Source organism: Amblyomma americanum, chromosome 1, assembly GCF_052857255.1.
Source record: "Amblyomma americanum isolate KBUSLIRL-KWMA chromosome 1, ASM5285725v1, whole genome shotgun sequence".
Lineage (NCBI taxonomy): Eukaryota > Metazoa > Arthropoda > Arachnida > Ixodida > Ixodidae > Amblyomma > Amblyomma americanum.
This window is the reverse complement of record NC_135497.1, coordinates 96546196-96568855: the sequence shown is the minus strand read 5'-3', so window position 1 is coordinate 96568855 and position 22660 is coordinate 96546196. Positions and strand designations below refer to the sequence as shown.

Here is a 22660-nt window from a genome sequence, read left to right as displayed (position 1 = left end):
GTCCCAACCGAATTAAGTCGACTGTCTGACCCGTGTACATAATCATGATTAGCGGAATTTAAAAAAATAAACTATGCACAAACTTTTTTAATGCAATTGTGATCACTCCTCGTGCGTATAGGTTGCCGCGTTTGTTTGTGTAGCCCCTGCAGTTCCACTGCCAGATCATAATTTTCTGAGTTGTTTGAGGGGGGCTTCGTGGCAGTTGCTGCACGAGCATTTGCACGGTAGCTTCTAGAGCCGCGAGGCGGTCTAGTGCTGTTAGGCGTTGTAGGATTTGTTGGAGAGTCTGTCCGACTAGTGAGAGATTGTGTTTGGTTTCCGGGTTGTCTTTTTCAAGTTTGTCTAACCTCTCGTTTATGCGCGCAGTGCCTTTAGAGGTGACGGTGGTTTTTGGTTTGGGCTGCGGCTCACCCTCTGGAGATGTCTAAGCTACTCTCTTCGCGTTAGCATCTATGTCCTTCGACGCCTGTCTCTTTAGCGTTCCGTGGTTAGCGTCCGTATCCATCGCATCCTCAGTTACGATATGGGTCGGAGTAGGTTGAGCCGGTCGCGCGGTTACCGGTTTGTTGAGGGGTATATGATTGGGACCAGCTTTGACGAGTTTTTCAAGCTCGTCTAGATCCCGACGGAGTGCAGCATTCTCTTATTTTAGCTTTCTATTTTGCTCCAGAGACGCGCGCGCCCTAGTGTCCGCTTGGGAGACAATGTCCACCCAGCTCACCTGTTTGTCGGCGTTCTGGGTGGTACTGCTGCTTCCTGAGAGGGGGGGGGGGGTTTCTTGCGCTCGTTGCTCTTGTTTCTCGGGATGCTTGATCCGCGGTCGTCCAGGAGCGGGCAGGAGGTAGACCTGTCCCTCGACTGACTTTCGCTGCGGCGTCGGCTCGAAGACCGTTGTCTGGATCTCGAGCGTCGTCCGGGGTTGTCGTCTTCCGACGAGAGCAGGGTGTACCGATTTCCGGTCGGTGGCTTCTTGGCCTAGAGTTTCTTCGGTTTCTCGACGAAACGGTGCTTGCAGTTGCGGCTTCCCGTAGCGTGCGCACCCTCGAAAATGATGCATTTGACTTCGCAGCTGGGGGACTCGCCTTCCTCCGGTGGCGGCCGTGCTCCTCCCGGCAGCGACGGCCACGTTGGCTTTTCGGTCTGCAGCCCACATCGGCTCGGTGCCCGACCCCTGCGACAGTTGAGACATGTTTCTACCCGTTCTTTATACGGATAGCAGGTGAAAAGGCCTGCTTGGAAAATCATTTCCTTCGGCGGTTTGGTGCTCTCGAAGGTGATGACGACCGCTCTGGAGCGTCCCATGCGGCGTGCGTTGACGATGGGGAGTTGTGGCTTTTCATTGATGCAGTAATGAAGAATATCATCCGGCGTCTCGTTGCCGAGGGCTCCGTAAATCACTGCTCTCACGGATCGCTCTGGCGTGGGGAAGTAAGCCATTACTGGGTAGTCTTCGTTGTTCATTGTGAATCCTGGCATGCTCCGGTAGGCGTCTGCTCGTTCTTTCACGGGGGTGCTGACCGTGAAGGTGTTGTTGTATGGGTTGATCCGCAACCTGTCGCTCGTGAAGATTTCTTGAGGCGGGATTGGTTGGTTGTGAAACTTTATTTCCAGCGGATATAGAGGAGCGACACGAAGTCGCCCCCCGCTTAAACGGCGGCCGCTATCCCTTGGGCAGCGGCGGCGTCTTCAGCCAGCTGGAGGAGCTTGATCTGTATCCCCGGGTTGGGGCTGAGCAATAGAGCCTCCCAATGAGCAGAGTCGGTAATGAAGTGACTCGCGGGTTTGGACTGCGGGCAGTTCCAGATCATATGATTTAGATCGGCTTTCGCATCACAATTTTTGCATTTGTTTGAGTAGAGTCCTTCCGAATAGAAGCTACACAATTGGGGATTTGGATAGGTGTTAGTTTGAAGTTTACGCCAGGCTTTGGCCTGTTGCTTGGAGAGCGTTTTATCTGCTGGGGGAATCTGAGTCTTGCAAGCCTGTAGTGCTGCAGGATTTCTCTGTAAGAAAACAACCTGTCCTTGCCAGAGTATAGGGCGGGTGGGCTGCACGACCCAGCTCGGCGGGACTGTTCTCGAGCTAGGTTATGAGCCGCCTCATTACCAGCAAGGGAAGCATGAGCAGGCGTCCAGATTAGGCGAATGCGCCGCGTGGGCTGATAATTTAGCAGAATCCGTGCTGCTTGTGGGGAGATTCTTCCGAACGTGTAGTTACGTATAGCCAATTTTGAGTCGCTGACAATGGTTTCTGCCGAGGATCCCACAATGGCTAGAGCAATGGCTGTTTCTTCTCCAACATGTGTGTGCTGAGTGCGTATAGTGCCCCCAGTTATGAGTGTACCACGTTCCGTGGTGACCACAGCTACCATATTGTCAGCCGAAGAATCTGCCGCATCTACATATACCACAGAGGTATCATTAAGCAAGCGTTTGCCTAATGATTTGGCTCTCTCTGTACGACGTTCAGCGTGGAAATCTGGGTGCATGTTCCGAGGTAGTTGAGGAATGACCAGAAGCTGGCGTATATGTTTGGGAAGGTCAGTTGTGGGTCCGCCTTGTCGTTCGTATGTTATGCCTAGTGTGGACAGAATGTGTCTGCCAGTTAGTGTGGCCGATAGTCGTTCGTACTGCGAGACGGTTACCGCTTCAATAATCTCGCTTAGGGTGTTATGAAGACCGAGACCTAACACTTTCTCAGTCGCTGTGTGCATGGGTAGCCCAACTGCCTGTTTGACGCATTTTCTGATTATGGCCTCCACTTTTTCTTTTTCAGCCTGACTTGAGATGTAGGTAAGGGCATACGTAAGCTATGCGGCTTATCACAAAGGCTTGTACTAAACGGAAAGTATTGCTTTCCTTCAAGCCCGAGTGGCGGTTACTAATGCGGCGAATGAGTCGCATAATTTGCTGCGAGGTTGCCTGAAGCTTCCGAATTACGTCACCGTTGAAGCTGTGTTCTTGTAGAATTAGGCCCAAGATTTTAATTTTGGGCACTCGAGGAATGGGGACTCCGCGAATACTGAGTTCGATGGCCGGTGGGGTTTGCGCAAGGGATCTGATGTTGCGGAATATGAGAAATTCAGATTTGGCTGGAGAGCACCGCAGCCCCCTAGGGTCTACATAGTTCCCCACGATATCTATTGCATGCTGTAGTCTCTCTTCGATTTCGGCATCACTGCCCTCGGCGGTCCACAAGGTGATATCGTCAGCATAGAGGCTGTGGTGGAGTTGCGGAACCTGCGCTAATTGGTGTGGAAGTTTCAACATTGCAACGTTGAAGAGAAATGGTGATAGGACCGATCCCTGCGGGGTGCCCTTGTTGCCGAGGGGGAAGTCATGCGAGTGGAGACCTCCTACTTGAAAATGCGCCTTTCTGCCTGAGAGAAAGTCGCGGATATAGTTGAAGGTGCGGGCTCCCACCCCGAGTTCATGAAGGTTCTCCAAGATCGCATCATGTCTGACATTGTCAAAGGCCTTTTCCAGGTCAAGTCCAAGAATTATTCTGGTGTCCCGCGTTTTTGCCTCAATAATCTGATGTTTGAGTTGAAGCATTACATCCTGCGTAGAAAGTTTTGGTCGAAATCCAATCATGGTTGGAAGGTACAGCTCGTTCTCCTCCATAAACCGGTTGAGGCGGGTATGAACTACGTGCTCCATGAGCTTACCTACACAAGACGTGAGCGAAATCGGCCTGAGGTTCTCAAGGCTGAGTGCCTTCCCTGGCTTTGGGATGAGAATGATCTCTGCCGTTTTCCATATTTGTGGGATGGAGCCCTCCGACCAGCATTTCTGCATATACTCAGTTAGTGATTGTAGCGACACTTCATCCAGGTTGCGGAGGATCTTGTTGGATACTGCATCTGGGCCAGTGGCGGATTTGCAGTTTAGCCTGGCAATCTCTGCCCTAACCTCATCCACAGTAATGGGGGAGTCGAGCTGCGTGTTTTCCGGACCAGCATAATCTGGGAAGGCTTGGATAGGAGCATTGCCAATATATCTATCTTTAAGTTCAAGGAAAAGGTCCTCTGGTGGGCCTGCATACTCATGCACAAGCTTCTGCAGGTTCTGCCTCTGGGTGGTTCTGCTACCTGTAGGGTCAAGTAGATGACGGAGCAAGTGCCAAGTTTTAGAGACTCCCATATTGCCATCCATTTGGTTGCATATGTCATCCCAGTTTTGTTGAGTAAGTTTAGCTGCATGATCCTCGATCTTCTTGTTTAGCCTAGCTATTCTTCTGCGCAGATTGCGGTTCCACCGCTGTCGTTTGAGTCGGTTCTCGAGTCCTCTCTTTGCCTCCCATAGGTGAAGAAGCCGGCTGTCCGCAATCTCCAGGTGGTCAGCCTGGTCTAACGTATGGGTGAATGTTTTGGCATCTTGACAAAGATCCTGTGCTCAGATATCTATGCCTAGTATTTCGGGGGTATCAGCTTCTCGGGCGGCTCTTTTAGCGCGGAACGTGTCCCAATCGACAAGGGTGGGGGCTCGAGCGCTACGACGTTTTGGGCCAGTTGAGGTCACTATTTCCAATATGTAGTGATCGCTGCCGAAATTTTGTTGAGTGTTTATCCATGTTGGAGTGCCCGAATTTTTAGCAAAAGTCAGATCGGGAGACGTATCCCTGGAAACACTGTTACCGCAGCGGGTGGGGACTAGTGGATCTATAATAAGAGTCAACCCACACTGTTGTGCGGTGAGCCACAGTTTTCTACCTTTAATGTCCTCCTGTGCGTAACCCCAAGCCGGGTGTTGGGCATTAAAGTCTCCCGTGAAAATGACGGGGTGATTGCCTGCGAGCTTCAGGGTCGCCTGAAAAAGCGGGCCGAAGCTTGCTTTCCGTAACTTTGGGCTGCTATAGATATTCAGCACAAACAGGCTGTGGTCGGGTTTCCTAGGTGGAATTAATTCGACTAGCACGTGTATGACATTTGTGACTGGTGTATCGTGCTGTACTATCGTAATATTTCGTTTGACAAGAGTCGTGACTCCAAGCGTTCCACCCCCCGATGAAAAGGATTGATACCCAGCTAGCTTGCTATTAGTTTGTGTCTCTTGTAGTGCGATTAAGTCCGGTCCGTCCCTATTGTTGAGGAATTGTTGGAGTACAGCTCGTTTGCGGCTAAATCCTCGGCAGTTCCACTGCCAGATGGTGTAATTGGGTTGTGGCGCCATGTTGTTGCTAGTCGGATACCGCTTCAGAAGAAGCGGGTTTGCGAATTTTGTGAGGAAGGAGCCTGCTCTCTGCTTCCTGCTGCCAGCTGCCTAAGTTAATTCCTGCCGGTGTCTGCATAATTCTTCCATGATGGAAGTCATTGTAAGCTGCACTTGAATGAGGGTGCTGTTAGTCTGCGTTTGCGCTTCTTGAATTTTGTGAATGGTGTCGGCTAGTGTTTGGCCTTCGGACAGGGAATCGCCTGCTTTTCGCTTAGGCGGGGGCTGGGTCAGATGTTGGCATTCCTGTTCCCAGCGGCGTTTGCTGACAATGTATGGAGTGCGGTAGATTTCGCGGCATTTGTTGCTGCCCAGTTCATGGCCCTTACCGCACAAGGCACACTCAGGCTCGCAGCTATGTGTCTCAGGAGGATTGGCCACGCCGCATCCGCGGCAGCGAGCGTTTTTCGGGTCCGGGCAAACGTCTCTGCGATGTCCGAGTTGTCCGCACAAAGAACACACTTCGTATTTTTTTTTTGTAGAGGCAGCAGCGAATCATGCCACCACCGAAGCTGATCCAACGGGGAACTCGCTCACCGTTGAAGAGAATGAGGACCGTCTGCGACTGCGCACCCATGCGCCGGACTCCACATATTGGAGGATTCCTTGGATGCTGAAGGTTCGCAAGGATGTCAGCGTCCGATAGATGTTTCGGAACGCCTTGGATCACTCCTTTACCACTGCCATCCGGCGTGGCGACATTCGAGGTGATGGCGATCTTGTTCTCGCCGTAGATGAGCTCCTTGATGTTTAAGTAGCGTTCCACTCGTACCGCGGAATGGGTGGCCACCAGTATGGTGTGTTGCTTGAAGTTGAGTAGCATGCAGTCTTCAGATGATTCTGCCAAGGTGAGGCCCGCGGCGTCCCGGATGAGTTGAAAGATGCCGAGTTGGCCACAGCTCTCGAGTATACGGAGGCCGCCTGATGGCCGGAATATCACCTTGGTTAGGCCCTTGGGTAGGCGAGGTAGGTTCGACGCCACCGATTGTCGAGCAAGTCGTCGGCCAAGCTTTTTCGCAGAGGAGTCGGCAGAGTGCCGCATGCTGCCCTGTCCCTGGTCGCGATCGGTTCCATTGTGTGCCACGGGGTTATTCCTTTGGCGTTCGTGACCGGAGCGTTTCGATTCACCGACGGTGAACCAACCATATTGGTGCGAAACTTCTTCGGGGCTAATGTCAGTCCCCTCCACGGTGACTTCCATGTCCAATGTTGGAGGAAGATCCCACTCAGATAATGCGGCACAGCCCCGTCAGAGCGGGGTCGCTAGGCCTGGCGTGGGCCTAGCGGGCCGTGCGTAACGGCGAGAGCCGAAACGCAGAAAAGTCCGCAGAAACAGGCAAAAAGGGACTTGCCGATGCGTCCGACGGCGTTATCCGAGCTTCGAAGACGAAATCCAGACAAGAGCGGTGTTGACCGTCGCTGAATTCACCGGTGGGCATGGGTGAAGCGAGGAGCATTCGCGCGAGCGTCCAATCCACGCCACGTCCGAGCCGGTTCTCCCTTGAGGCGGGAGGTTTAGCTGCTGGCAGATCGCTTTGAGCAACTGCCCTGGGGTAGTTGTGCGAAGGTTTAAGTTCTTCGGCCTGACTAGGACCTTGCGGTCATATTCCGGTAGGCGTGGGAGTGGTGGCCTCCTACGTCTCGTTGACGACTTTTTATGATCGGTCACTACTGAGGACTTGCCTGTGTTTCGGGCGCGTCCGGCGTTGGTCGATCCGGCGTGCTGCTGCTTTAGGCCAAGCAGCTCCGCTCTTTCCCGGATCCTGGTTTGGCGTGCTCCTTCATATTTTCCGCTGATGTACCCCATCCTTCCTCGGAGAGGGCTGCGGGGGTGATCGTCTCGCCTTCCACGGCGTATACCTCCATGGCAGATGTTGTGGGGGCCCGCGAGCACGATGGCGGGCCTCCGGCGTCCGATGTCGGGGTTACGCCTAACCCGTCCTCGCACGCGTTGAAGTCAGAAATGCCCGAAATTCGGCCAGATGGTGTCCCACCCGGAAAAATTTCGCGTCGGTCGATGCGGCTCACCTTGTCGAATCTGGCGATGTAGCACACGAGTCAATCGCGATGGCGCGTAGCGCCGAAAACGGCTGCAAAGCCGGAGCGTTCGTGGACACGCCCGCACCGCTCAGTTTGGAGAGAAAAACCAGCTAATCCACTTAACTTCTTTCTAGGGGGTGTAATAACGTTGTTCGTATCGCGGAATGGGGTGCGCGCTGAGTTCACGTTGGATCCTTGTACGCGTCTGTCTAACAGCTGAAACCAGTCATTTACAACATATCGCAATGGAAACAGGAACATACCGTTCTCAATCGGAGCCAGTGGCCTCAACGCACGCTACAATATCTATTCGTATTTAGCGCTGGGATTAGTGAAGGCTTTGCCTGTCATAATTAGGTTAGGCATTTATTGCACCTTTGTAAAGGCCGTTGTTGCTTTCCTTATTGGCAGTGCACTTAAAGCATTGCATGAAATAGTAATCAGAAGAATTCAGTTAAGCCGCAAACCAGCATTCCGGCTGATATGCGATTAGTGTGGCGGCAGCCACGTAAATCGACCGTATTGCGTTCACCTTGAGATTGAAAATTGGTTTTTGAGGAAAGGAAATGGCGCAGTAACTGTCTAACCTATCTCGGTGCACACCCGAATCGTGCCGCAAGGGAAGGGTAAAGGAGGCAGTGAAAGAAGACAGGAAAGTAGTGGTACCGTAGCGATGGTGCCGTAGCGGAGTGGCGATGCCTTCCCTAGTAACGCTAAGCTATGATGCACCGGTCTGACATCAGTAGACAGAGAGTCTGGGAAATCCATTCAATAATGTGTATTAGCCCAGCTAATCCAGGATATACAAAGCGAAAGCGATATTGCGATTTGCACTGACCCAAGGAGCCGGTTGTGCGCCTTTCTTTTCGTGAAAATGCGTTGTCAACGTCAATGAACGCTATGAACGCCGTCGGATCACTTGTTTTGTTTGCTTTTGAGGAAAGGAAATGGCAAAGTAACCGTCTCGCATATTACGGTGGACAACCGAACCGCGTCGTAAAGAAAGAGATAAAGGAGGGAGGGAAAGAGGAAACAGAAAACTGAAAATTGAAAGTAGGATTTTGAGGAAAGGTGCGGCGCTGCGCAGCGGCGGTACACCTGTGGCTCGCTGCTACTCGTGGCGCATGCGCAGTATGGACAAGGGAACGAGAGAGAGAGAAACAAACGGATGGAACCAGGCGACGGAGTCGCCGGCGGCCAGCTGCGCCGTGCGTGACGTCACTCGTGGTCCGATATACGCCGGCTTCGTGAAGCGCGGTGTTAACTAGCGTAGTGAAGCTTTTATCTTCAAAAAAATAGCTGCGGCTTAACTACTGCCTATAGGATAGGATAACTTTATTGAGCTCCGCTGGATGCTGCCGTCAGCTGAGGTCGCCGCATCAGACCGATCTGGTCATCGCGGCAGTCGCTGGAGAGCATACCCTCCCATTGCTCCGCACTTGGGTTTGGTATAACGGGAACGACGTTTACTTTTGAAGAGAAAAGCTTCACTAGGCTCGTCAACACCGGGCTTCGCGTGAGCCACACTACAGATTTGCCACCGCTGCGCATGCGCGAAGCTGAGTGACGTCACGTGCAGCGCAGGTGGCCGCTGCTGCCGCAGCCGTCGTAGCCACCGCGCGCTGACTCCGTCGTCTGACCGTGAAACCGAGTGACGTCACGCGGAGCGCAGGTGGCCGCTGCTGCCGCAGCCGTCGTAGCCACCGCGGGCTTACTCCGTCGTCTGACCGTGAAACCGAGTGACGTCACGTGCAGCGCAGGTGGCCGCTGCTGCCGCAGCCGTCGTAGCCACCGCGCGCTGACTCCGGCGTCTGACCGTGAAACCGAGTGACGTCACGCGGAGCGCAGGTGGCCGCTGCTGCCGCAGCCGTCGTAGCCACCGCGCGCTGACTCCGTCGTCTGACCGTGAAACCGAGTGACGTCACGTGCAGCGCAGGTGGCCGCTGCTGCCGCAGCCGTCGTAGCCACCGCGCGCTGACTCCGGCGTCTGACCGTGAAACCGAGTGACGTCACGTGCAGCGCAGGTGGCCGCTGCTGCCGCAGCCGTCGTAGCCACCGCGCGCTGACTCCGTCGTCTGACCGTGAAACCGAGTGACGTCACGTGCAGCGCAGGTGGCCGCTGCTGCCGCAGCCGTCGTAGCCACCGCGCGCTGACTCCGGCGTCTGACCGTGAAACCGAGTGACGTCACGCGGAGCGCAGGTGGCCGCTGCTGCCGCAGCCGTCGTAGCCAGTGCGCGCTGACTCCGTCGTCTGACCATGAAACCGAGTGACGTCACGCGGAGCGCAGGTGGCCGCTGCTTCCGCAGCTGTCGTCGCCGCCGCGCGCTGCCTCCGTCGTCTGACCGTTCGGCATGGAAGGAGAAGAAAACCCAGAAGTGGTAGCGTGGGAGTTGGCTCAAAAGCAGCGAAGATATGAAAAGCGCAAGGCTAGACAAGCGGCTGAAGCGCCAGAATCACGAGAGGCACGCCTTGCTAAACGGCGGCAAAAGGATCAAAAACCAAACAAAACAAGTGAGCCGACGGCGCTCATATATAGTTCATTGGCGTTGACAACTTTGCAAACTCCGTTCATTTTCACGAAATTAAAGGGGCAAAACCGGCTCCGTGGGTCAGTGGAGACCTCAATCTCGCTTTTCGCTTTGTATATCCTGGATTAGCTGGGCTAATCTATATTAATTTTTTTACTCACTTTCTCCCAGCTGTTTCTCCCGTGCGAAGCTACACGCTGCGCCTTTCGTGACCCCCCCCCCCCCCCCCAGGCACCCACCCAAGATCTTGTTTCCTCTACCTTTCAGCTGAAAACTTTTTTTTGCGACCATGAAAGCTGTGTAAAAAATGGCTCTCCCCCCTGCAGCCACCAACCCCTCCTCCCCCCCTCATCGTCGTCTCCCCTGTCATTCTTCACAGTGGTATGCATCGCCACGACACATTCTTGACTGGAAGAGTCTTGCCTTGTCTGGCAAGGCGGCGCCCAACCGCCCAACCAGCGCGACGAAAGAGCATGCACACTCGAGCTGGCTCCGTTCGTACTATGCGCAAGCGAAAACCCACATAGCTTCGACGCAGTTCGCTACCCTGGCCTGCAATGTCTTATTTGTAAGTGCCACAAATATTTTATCTTGAGATACGTTCGGAAATTAATGTGATTTTGGGAGTAAGTGTTGCTTTAGCTACATGCGGCTTTAGTTTTACCGGCAGGAACAGAGAACGAGACAAAGCACGAGGACGACTTCTATGTACCTACTCTCATTGCCAAATGTCTGGCTTGACGTCGTGCGCAGTGCAGATCTGCCCGAATGGTAAGAACTTTATTTTTCGTCTTTGGTGCAATGAATTCACCAAACATTCACTACTTTGTCGAACAGCAGGTTTGAATTCATGTGACCTGACACATTCAGGAATACGTTTGTCATGTACAGCTTATGCAGGATAGGAATCGGAACTGTTTTGTGTTCCACTACAGACCAGTCGGTAAGGATATGTGCACTATTTCCGCGCTGTTCCTCTTCGGCTAACACACTTGCAGGTTCAATAGAAAATTAGCAATTTATGGTTAAAGCTTTTGCCAAGATCTCAATGAAAAAGGGCATTACTCTGGACTGTCAGACGGGTGTTTTGCGTTGTTTTCAAGTCAAGTTTCGAATCTGTATTACATGCAATGGAAGCGACAAAGATAAGCTGCTGGATTTAAAAAAACAAAGGTGTTCTGAGTTTTTTTTCATCCAGCGTATTTATTTTGAACCCCATCCAAAAAAAACGAGTTTTGTTCAAAACTCTTGTTTCGACTCTATGTGGAGGAGATGCTACAACCTGTGCATCTTTACCCGAATAAAAAATGCGCTCTCAATTTACATACGTAGTTATGATATTAAAACAACATACATTAATTTCCTTTCAATATCACGTTACTGTGTTTTTTTCACATTGGATACCTTACTGAAGGTGCGAAACGGCGCATTAAACTAAAAATCACCAAATTCGTACAAGGCAAATTAAATTTCACTTTGTGCAAGAAATGTGCTAGTTCTTACAAATACAAATTATCCTGTAAAATGTGTGTCGAGTGCTTTCACGCCGACTGTGCCTCACAAAATTCAGTGTTATTTAATCATTTCTGTGTTTGTCCTGTGACGGCCATATTTAGGTTCATCATGACATCACGCCTCACTTTGCAGGCCCGACGCATTGTGAGGTAATCGCGCAAGAGCTGGACGAGGAATTTGAGTGCAGTGGAAGAGTCCTCTTGCAAGAGGAGTGCAAAGATTACTTCAGATATGACTGATCAGTTCACAGGAGGACAGCTCCGTTAAGCACTTTACGGATGTCTTAGCCGTACTACAGCAGCTTGCCCAGCTGTGTTGTTCAACCTGAATCATCGGCACGCAGCAAACATGAAAATGATTTTCCCACAGCCTCTGCCACCATGCTCTTGGGTGCTCCTTTCCTTTAATTCCCAGGATAACCGGTAGCCGCGCAAGCCATTCTGCGTGCGCTAGGACTCCTATGGATCTATGAAAGGTTTATGGTTCATGGTGGTTTTACGTCCCAAAGCGACTCAGGCTATGAGGGACGCTGTAATGAAGGGATCCGGAAATTTCAACCACCTATACTTCGCTTCATACATCAGGTGCAACGCTGCGAAAGTTACGGAAGTAGTCCGCACGGGAAAATAAAGGGAGGCGTGTTACTCCGCGTTTGTTCTGCGGTCGAGTAGTCTTAGGCACGAGAAAGTGACAGCGTGTCGTCAGCAATAAGAATGCATTTAATCAAGCTGATGACAAATGTAAAATGCAGTAAGCCTGCAAGCAAAGGATTTACTATATTTTGCTCACCACAAGGAACGCACTACTTTTTGGTCGCGGATGCAGGCAGTGCAAACAAGATGCTCGCTAGCTTCGACAGCGTTGCACCTGCATGAAACGGAGTTTAGGGTTCTTTTACATGCACTGACAACGCACAGTACACTGCCTCTAGACTTTGGTAAATTGGTTTTTTGGGGAAAAGGAAATTCGCCTCAATCTAAATTCGACCGCAGCGGCCGGAATCGAACCCGTGTCTTTCGGGAGAGCCACCGCTACGGATCTACTAAAGTAAAGTAGAGAATGACCTCCTGCATATATGGAAAATACCCCATTCGAGATAGCGCAAAGCAAATATCGTGCGATGCACGTATGCTAAAAGAGAGTTTTAGCCCCACCGTACGGTAAACACGGCAACTACGGCAACTGCTACTGTACTACTGCAAATGTGGCTAGGCAAGCCTGGCAACGGTAGCAACGGCAACGCGTTGCAATTGCCGTATTTACCGGATGGCTGTCCGGCGGCGCTAAAACTGTCTAGAGTTTAATTTAAACACCGGGTATAGAGCAATATATCGATCATTATGTTAGTCGATCGAAGCAATATAGACCTCCTTCACCCCGCGGTCACAAAGATGCGGTGGCGCTGATGTCAGCAGCGACTTTCGCATGGTAGGCAAAACAGGTTCCGCCTTCCCGTGCCTACCACAGCTACAGGCGGCTGCATCATGCCTGCGCACTGCAGAAGCAGCATGTATTGACCAGCTGCGTCACTGTTGGCCAACCAGCACGCCGATAATGACCCGGAACTGGTCGAATACCTGGGAAAATTGGCTCCTATAACGGCCTATAATGGCATCTGCATGGGGCGCTACCCGATCCAATGTTTGAGCCAGTGCACCTCACTGGCTTTCCTATCAGCAGCCAGTAAAGGCATACAAGGTTATTGATTGGCTTGAACGGCATTCCTTGGCTATTCAATATAAGTCATCCAAGATTCCTCATTGGCGTATATATCATAGGCAGCCGGCACACCTCAGCGGCTATCCAATATTTCCCGCCCAAGCTTATCGCTGTTTGTTTATCACAGGCATCCAGCGACTCGCTGGCTACCCACTATTGCCCACCCAAGCTATTGCACTGGTTTTCGCCAAAGGCATCCAGCCACTCGATCACTGGCTATCGAATATTTCCCACCCAAGTACACCCACTGGTTGTTCACCGCATGCATCCAGGTACACTCAATTGCAGTCCCATTAGTCGTTCCCCGACACTGCTTACTATGGGTTCTGTGCTTCGCACTGCCAAATTCATCTATGACGAATGTTTCATTTTGTCAACCATCGTCTATGCAATGACTTTGTAAATGCCACAGTCGATTGTCACTTGCACTGAAAGTGAGCAAACCAGCAATGAAGTTTAATGTTTTAACATTTATTAAAAACATAACAAAGAGCCGCAGGTCTAGACGGGCAGCGTGGAAGCGATTAATTAGCCATGTAGAGTCTCATCAGGGCTCCACCGCCTCGCCAAAGGCTCTGCTGCTGTAGCAAGGCCCGGGTTCGAGGGAGCGGCTGCAGTGAGGGCAGGCCCAGGCGCTATCACAGCCAGCTAGCACCTCAGCCATGCGCTTTTTGCGGCCGCCTAACCCAGTGAAGAGCTGCGTACGGCTGCCTGCCGATGATTGCGGGGCAACCTACACAGCTGTCTTGTCCTTTTCGGTGACGGCATCTACACATACAAATAGCAAAAGAAAACGTTATTTGGTAAAATGCATTTTGGACAATAGTAGCTAGGATGTCTAGTACATGCGGTAAGGATTAGAAATAAAAATATCACCTGTAGCCCCTCTACAGAGCCTTGTCAAAATAAAGGCTTTCTTGCTGAATCTGGGCTGGTCGGGAAGGCCCATTATCTTCACAACACTGGCCGCAACCTCTCGCAGCTTGCGGGCCCCTAACTGGAGGAGCTGCCGGCGCTGAAAACAAGAAGCAAATAATTGTGAATGATAATTTGAATAAAAAAATAGAATAGAACCGCTCGGCTAGTTGGTCATGTATGTTAAGTCATACAGTACAAAAATGAAAAGGGACAAGCTTGAAGAAGCACGGTGACCCTTGTCATTCTTTGCGAAAAAAAAGGATATCTGCGTGTCTCAAACTTATTTCAACCTGCAGCCGCTTTCTACCACGACCTAAGGGAGCAGCGAAGCAGCCGGGCTTTGGAGGCAGAGGGGAAGGGTCGAAAAGGAAGGAGGCGGCCAAAAAAAATACCCCCTTGCCAGGCTGTGTTGGTGTCTGGACACTAGACGCGAAAAAAAAAAGACGTAAGCGGAAACAGAATAGATGTGCCAAAGGAAGGGAGATAAGAGAAAAGAAACCAGAGGGGGAACGGCAAAAAAAAAAAAAGAAACACGGCAGCGGGCTGCATCCCACGCATGCCATTGAACGTACTACCGGCCGAACGAACTGTCTCCTCGTCGGTCGGCGGCGGCCGCCAGAGCAACAACAGAAGCTGCGTCGCAGCGAGCACGCTCGAAGGCGTCACGTGTACGCAGCCGCCGTCACTTAGAGAGCGATTACATAGCCGGTATTATCGACTTCGCCATGTGTTAACAGAATGAAAGCGAAGTCCTTTCCCTGCTGCTCCCGGTTCGCATTTCAACCACCCTTCAAGGGGGGGACCGAGTTGGTCTTGAAATGTTCGGCTTAAAATAGATTATTTGTTGTATCAATATTTTTCAAACTTTTGTTTCTTTTCAAAATTCTACTTCGACTGTACGATTATTGCACAAAGTTTCTGCTTCGAGTGAACTTCGCCGAAGGCGTACAGCTCAAAAATTATATGCAACGTCCGCCGGCGCACAATGACCCATCGGTTTGCTGTCATTCAAGATGTGAATAGGAAAAGGAGCAAAAGTGAAGCGGCCCATGAGAGCTGTATCCCATCTAAAGAGAAATACCACACCCGAGGAAGAATTTCTTGAATATGTAACGTCTACATGTGCGCAATGACCAATCGTTATCTCGGTCGAATTTCGATGAAGGCGAAATTCTAGAGGCCCGTGTTCTGTGCGATGTCAGTGCACGTTAAAGAACCCCAGGTGGTAGAAATTTCCTGAGCCCTTCACTACGGCATCCATTATAACCTGAGTTGCTTTGGGACGTTAAACCCCATAAACCAAACCTATGCTGATAATCGTAATGTGCATCTCTTTACAACTCCGACATATTGCGAGGACATCGTGCAAAAGCTGGACGAGGAATTTGTTTCAGGAAATTGCAAAAGTTCTCTTGCAATACAAGTGTCATGAGTAGTTCGGATACGACTCAGCAGTTCAATGGATGAAGCGCCACGAATCACTTTATGGATGTCTGCCATGCCACATCAGCTTGCCAAGCTGCGTAGCCCAACCTGAATAATCAGAACGGAATCAAACTTGATAATAAATGATGATTCAATAAAATATATCCGCTAGAATTGTTTGAATCTCTTATTTGTTGTCAAGTGATAAACTGCATCAAGAGAGATTCCAGCATTACTTGAAAGTTTAGCCGCCGTCGTTTCTCGCGGCGTCTGCATTGCTCCGGCCCGGCGAAATGATTTGGTCACGCGTGTTTTTATCCGCTTGAATGCTTTAGACGCTGACAAGTATCTTTTTTCAGCAATGTAGACGCTAAGATAATTTAATTTAATGCTTCACTACTCTCATTACACGTGAGAAACTACCAGCATCGACCACGCAGCTGATACAGCGAGGGGCTTAATCTTCAACGCTTATCTCCAATGCCAAGGTTGGCGCACTTGTGCGTTGTAGAAAGTACAGTTCGTCATAGGAATTACTGTGGAAAGGTCAGAACGCTGGAACAACCTTGAACATATGTCACCCGCGCATTTGTCACATATTTGCGATTCTGATAGTACTTTAAAGGGAGGAAGAGATTGGTGCACTATATACCGTCGTTATGGTACAGCCGTTAAAAAGATTACAAAGTACAAAACGTTGGCGGCTCAACACAAGTTTATTACAAATAGTGCAGTTATTACAGAGCACATTATTACAGAACACAGCGCTTAACCCTCTTGACTTTTTTGTGAGTATCAGGCTGGTTTAAACTTAATTGTAACCCAGGTACTCCCTACTCGCCGAGGTAAGGAGTACCTGGGTTCCATTCCGGCCACATTTCGATGGTAGCGACACGCAAATGCACCCGTGTGCTGCGCGATGTAAGCGCACGTTAAAAAAAAAACCTTAGACCGTCCGAATTAATCCGCAAATCCCCACTACAGCTACCCTCATGGCCCGTTCGTCGCATCGGGTTGTTAAAATCTCAAGTTCTGAGAGAAGCTTTAACACGTACCTTGCGTCGAAGTGCCTTTCGATAACCGCAGAATTCTCTTGCAGCGGCTTGTCGGCCCTTGGAATAGCACGTGCCCACTTTTCAAATTCATGTTTGATCCGGAGTTCCCGGGTTCGAACCCGACCGCGGCGGCTGCGTTTTTATAGAGGCGAACGCTAAGGCGCCCGTGTGCTGTGCGATGCACTGACATCGCATAGCACACGGGATCAAACAGCGCCTCCGGATCAAACATGAATTTGAAAAGTGGGCACGTGCTATTCCCAGGGCCGACAAGCCGCTGCAAGAGAATTCTGCGGTTATCGAAAGGCACTTCGACGCAAGGTACGTGTTTAAGCTTCTCTCAGAACTTGAGATTTTAACAACCCGATGCGATGAACGGAACATGAGGGTAGCTGTAGTGGGGATTTGCGGATTAATTCGGACGATCTAAGGTTTTTTTTTAACGTGCGCTTACATCGCGCAGCACACGGGTGCATTTGCGTGTCGCTACCATCGAAATGTGGCCGGAATGGAACCCAGGTACTCCTTACCTCGGCGAGTAGGGAGTACCTGGGTTACAATTAAGTTTAAACCAGCCTGATACTCACAAAAAAGTCAACTACCTCCATCCCAGGCTATCTCCATTTATTAGAATACATCAACCAGATCTGGGACGGGCGTCCACTCCCTCCCGAGTGGAAAACGTCACTTGTGACGTTTATCCCTAAAACAGGTAAGGCCGTGAATACGGACAACCTGAGGCCCATATCACTGACCTCATGTGCGGGCAAGCTTATGGAGACGATGGTTCAGGATCCCATCTCTCCATACCTGGAGAGTAAGGGCCTCTTTGCACTCACCCTGTTCGGGTTTCGCCCCCACATGTCTGCACAGGATGTCCTTCTCCAGCTGCACAGGGATGTAATACGACCCACAACTATGCAACACAATGACAAAGCCATCCTCGCCCTTGACCTGAAAGGGGCTTTCGACAATGTTAAACACGGAAGCATCCTGGCCAACTTGAGTTCTACCGATTGTGGGGCTAGGGCCTACGCGTATGTAAGAGATTTCTTGACTAATCGCCAGGCCTTCCTTCGGATTGAGGGCGAGGAATACGGCCCTTACATGATGGTAACACGGGGTACCCCTCAGGGAGCGGTGTTATCACCGCTCCTGCTCAACATAGCTATGATGCGCCTCCCAAGCCAACTGGCCCGGGTGGAAGGCATTCAACACGCCTTATATGCAGATTACATTACAATTTGGACCACTGAGGGGAGCCGTGGGGACATGGAGGCCCGCCTTCAGCAGGCCGCTTCTATAGTCGATGCGTATGCTATGGACTGTGGGCCCCAATGTGCTCCAGCGAAATCAGAGCTTCTGCATGTCAGAGCGAACCCAAAGGATAGGACAGCAATTCACATCTCTCTGTCAGGAGGTCCTATTAGAGAGGTGGAGGAGCTCCGTATTCTGGGCCTTTTCATTCACCACAGGCTCAGACCGGACTCCACCATTGTGAAACTCAAGAGAGTAGGCGAATAGGTAGGGCGTATGATCCGCCGCGTTTCCAACAAGCGGGGCGGTCTGCGGGGCAGGGACGCGCTTCGGCTCGTCTATGCCTTCGTGACTAGCCGGATCCTCTACGCCGTGCCATATCTCCGCACTACTAAGAAAGACGAGACGCGAATAGACGCCATCATCCGCAAGGCAACTAAGCGAGCCCTGGATCTCCCGGTGGCTACCTCTAATGCCAAACTGAAGGCATCGGGGGTGCTAAACTCCTACCAGGAGCTGCGGGAGGCCCACCTCGTGAACCAATACACGCGGCTCATGCAGACGGCCCCTGGGCGCCGCCTGCTAAACCGCTTACACATCCAACACGACTGCACTCCAGAGGAGACGGAGCGTATCCCGGAACTGTGGCGCCATATGCTCTGGGTCTCCCCGCTGGACCGTAACATGGACACTGACATGCACGAAAACAGACGACAAGCGCGGGCTCGGGCTCTTGAGAGACAACACGGCTCCCGACCCGGTGTATATTATGTAGACGTAGCAGGGCCGTCGCCCACGGGATTTTACACGGCCGCTGTTGTTCACCAGGAAATGCACGTCGATAGACTCGCTTTTCGAGCCCCGAATTCAATGCGAGCCGAGGAAGTAGCGATAGCGCTTGCTGCCGCCCACGCCAATTCGAGAATCATCATTACGGACTCCCGAAAAGCATGTGATCATTACTTGGCTGGGGAGATCTCCACCTTAGCTGCTTGCATTCTAAGACGGACTGCCACTGATACAACACCGAAAAGAATCATTTGGGCTCCTTGCCATCAGGGCGTACGGGGTAATGAGGCCGCTGACGCGGCTGCCCGAGCGCTTATTTACCGGGCTCCTCATCCCAGCTCTTCTGGCTCGGAGACTAACCAGCCGCTGCTGCGATTCAGGGAAATAATAACGCATTATAGCGACAACCACCGCCTTTTCCCGGCCCCTGCCAAGGGGCTGAGTAAGGCGGAGAAGCGAACTTTAAGGCGCCTGCAGACAGGTACTCTGCTCTGTACTGCAATCTTAAAGCATTACTATCCTAACACGGATGGGCGATGCCCGCACTGTGGGGAGATCTGTGATATCTTCCACATGGTGTGGGCATGTACTCAAAATCCCCACCTCCCCCTTTCCCATACCCCTTCCAGAGAGGCATGGGAGACTGCCCTCCTCAACTGCTCCTCGCTTGAGTCCCAAAGGGCTCTGGTGAAACGGGCGAGAGACGGGGCATTGTCATGCGATGTCCCGGACTATGGACGCCGACCATGTAGCGGGGCCACTCTGTGGCTCCCCAACTCTATTGCAGCAATTAAAAGTTTTCACCACCACCATGTCAGTGCACGTTAAAGATCCCCAGGTGGTCGAAATTATTCCGGAGCCCTCCACTACGGCGCCCCTTTCTTCTTTCACTCCCTCCTTTGTCCCTTCCCTTACGGCGCGATACTGCGCCATTTACTTTCCACAAAAAAACAATTATTATTAGCTAAGGCGCCCGTGTGCTGTGCGATGTCAGTGCACGTTAAAGATCCCCAGGTGGTCGAAATTATTCCGAAGCTTTCCACTACGGCACGTCTTTCTTCTTTCACTCTCTCCTTTATCCCTTCCCTTACGGCGCGGTTCCGGTGTCCAACGATATATGAGACAGATACTGCGCCATTTCCCTTCCCCCAAAACCAATTATTATTATTATTAGGCAGGCGCGCGGAAGCGAGACACCTTTTCGCTGCCCGACTTAATTGTGGCCGGCATCGCAACCTGGCACAAAACCAGGGACCCCGGAACAGGGGGGAGTCGCCTTCCCCCCCCCCCCAATCTTCAACTGCTTGCATTTGAATCGGAGTTGTGACAAGTGAAGCATTTCAGTTCTAGGACTCCTTTAATGCAAATCACAGTGGCGCTGAGCTACTTTGCTTCGTAGCCAGATGTAAAGGATTTCATATAACCAGTCATGTCCCAACAGAATTAAGTCCACTGTCTGACCCGTGTACATAATCATGATTAGCGGAATTTAAAAAAAAAAATATGCACAAACTTTTTTTAATGCAATTGTGATCACTCCTCGTGCGTATAGGTTGCCGCGTTTGTTTTTGTAGCCCCTGCAGTTCCACTGCCAGATCTTAATTTTCTGAGTTGTTTGAGGGGGGCTTCGTGGCAGTTGCTGCACGAGCATTAGCACGGTAGCTTCTAGAGCCGCGAGGCGGTCTAGTGCTGTTAGGCGTTGTAGGATTTGTTGGAGGGTTCTGTCCGACTAGTGAGAGATTGTGTTTGGTTTCCTGGTTGTCTTTTTCAAGTTTGTCTAAGCTCTCGTTTATGCGCGCAGTGCCTTTAGAGGTGACGGTGGTTTTTGGTTTGGGCTGCGGCTCACCCTCTGGAGATGCCTCAGCTACTCTCTTCGCGTTAGCATCTATGTCCTTCGACGCCTGTCTCTTTAGCGTTCCGCGGTTAGCGTCCGTATCCATCGCATCCTCGGTTACGATATGGGTCGGAGTAGGTTGAGCCGGTCGCGCGCTTACCGGTTTGTTGAGGGGTATATGATTGGGACCAGCTTTGACGAGTTTTTCAAGCTCGTCTAGACGCCTACGGAGTGAAGCATTCTCTTCTTTTAGCTTTCTATTTTGTTCCAGAGACGCGCGCGCCCTAGTGTCCGCTTGGGAGACAATGTCCACCCAGCTCACCTGTTTGTCGGCGTTCTGGGTGGTGCTGCTGCTTCCTGAGAGGGGAGGTTTCTTGCACTCGCTGCTCTTGCTTCTCGGGATGCTTGATCCGCGGTCGTCCAGGAACGGGCAGGAGGTAGACCTGTCCCTCGACTGACTTTCGCTGCGGCGCCGGCTCGAAGACCATTGTCCGGATCTCGAGCGTCGTCCGGAGTTGTCGTCGTCTTCCGACGAGAGCAGGGGGTACCGATTTCCGGTCGGTGGCTTCTTGGCCTAGAGTTTCTTCGATTTCTCGACGAAACGGTGCTTGCAGTTGCGGATTCCCGTAGCGTGCGCACCCTCGAAAATGATGCATTTTACCTCGCAGCTGGGGGACTCGCCTTCCTCCGGTGGCGGCCGTGCTCCTCCCGGCAGCGACGGCCACGTTGGCTTTTCGGTCTGCAGCCCACATCGGCTCGGTGCCCGACCCTGCGACAGTTGAGACATGTTTCTACCCGTTCTTTATACGGATAGCAGGTGAAAAGGCCTGCTTGGAAAATCATTTCCTTCGGCGGTTTGGTGCCCTCGAAGGTGATGACGACCGCTCTGGAGCGCCCCTTGCGGCGTGCGTTTACGATGGGGAGTTGTGGCTTTTCATTGATGCAGTAATGAAGAATTTCATCCGGCGTCTCGTTGTCGAGGGCTCCGTAAATCACTGCTCTCACGGATCGCTCTGGCGTGGGGAAGTACGCCATTACTGGGTAGTCTTCGTTGTTCATTGCGAATCCTGGCATGCTCCGGTAGGCGTCTGCTCGTTCTTTCACGGGAGTGCTGACCGTGAAGGTGTTGTTGTATGGGTTGATCCGCAACCTGTCGCTCGTGAAGATTTCTTGAGGCGGGAGGTTGAGCTGCTGGCAGATCGCTTTGAGCAACCGCCCCGGGGTAGTTGTGCGGAGGTTTAAGTTCTTCGGCCTGACTACGACCTTGCGGTCATATTCCGGTAGGCGTGGGAGTGGTGGCCTCCTACGTCTCGTTGACGACTTTTTATGATCGGTCACTACTGAGGACTTGCCTGTGTTTCGGGCGCGTCCGGCGTTGGTCGATCCGGCGTGCTGCTGCGTTAGGCCAAGCTGCTCCGCTCTTTCCCGGATCCTGGTTTGGCGTGCTCCTTCATATTTTCCGCTGATGTACCCCATCCTTCCTCGGAGAGGGCTGCGGGGGTGATCGTCTCGCCTTCCACGGCGTATACCTCCATGGCAGCAGTTGTGGGGCCCGCGAGCACGATGGCGGGCCTCCGGCGTCCGATGTCGGGGTTACGCCTAACCCGTCCTCGCACGCGTTGAAGTCAGAAATGCCCGAAATTCGGCCAGATGGTGTCCCACCCGGAAAAATTTCGCGTCGGTCGATGCGGCTCACCTTGTCGAATCTGGCGATGTAGCACACGAGTCAATCGCGATGGCGCGTAGCGCCGAAAACGGCTGCAAAGCCGGAGCGTTCGTGGACACGTCCGCACCGCTCAGTGGCTTGGAGAGAAAAACCAGCTAATCCACTTAACTTCTTTCTAGGGGGTGTAATAACGTTGTTCGTATCGCGGAATGGGGTGCGCGCTGAGTTCACGTTGGATTCTTGTACGCGTCTAACAGCTGAAACCAGTAATGTACAACATATCGCAGAGGAAGCAAGAGCAAACCGCTCTCAATCGGAGCCAGTGGCCTCAACGCATACTACAATATCTATTCGTATTTAGCGCTGGGATTAGTGAAGGCTTTGCTTGTCATAATTAGGTTAGGCATTTATTGCAGCTTTGTAAAGGCCGTTGTTGCTTTCCTTATTGGCAGTGCACTTAAAGCATTGCATGAAATATTTATTAGAATTCAGTTAATCCGCAAACCAGCATTCCGGCTGATATGCGATTAGTGTGGCGGCAGCCACGTAAATCGACCGTATTGCGTTCACTTTGAGATTGAAAATTGGTTTTTGAGGAAAGGAAATGGCGCAGTAACTGTCTAACCTATCTCGGTGCACACCCGAATCGTGCCGCAAGGGAAGGGTAAAAGAGGCAGTGAAAGAAGACAGGAAAGTAGTG

The 22660-nt window shown here is 51.7% G+C and overlaps 1 pseudogene; it reads left to right on the top strand.

Annotated features, from left to right (window-relative positions):
- Nucleotides 1–17524: 17524 nt before the first annotated feature.
- On the top strand, nt 17525–21076 carry LOC144112713 (uncharacterized; annotated as a pseudogene).
- Nucleotides 21077–22660: the final 1584 nt, after the last annotated feature.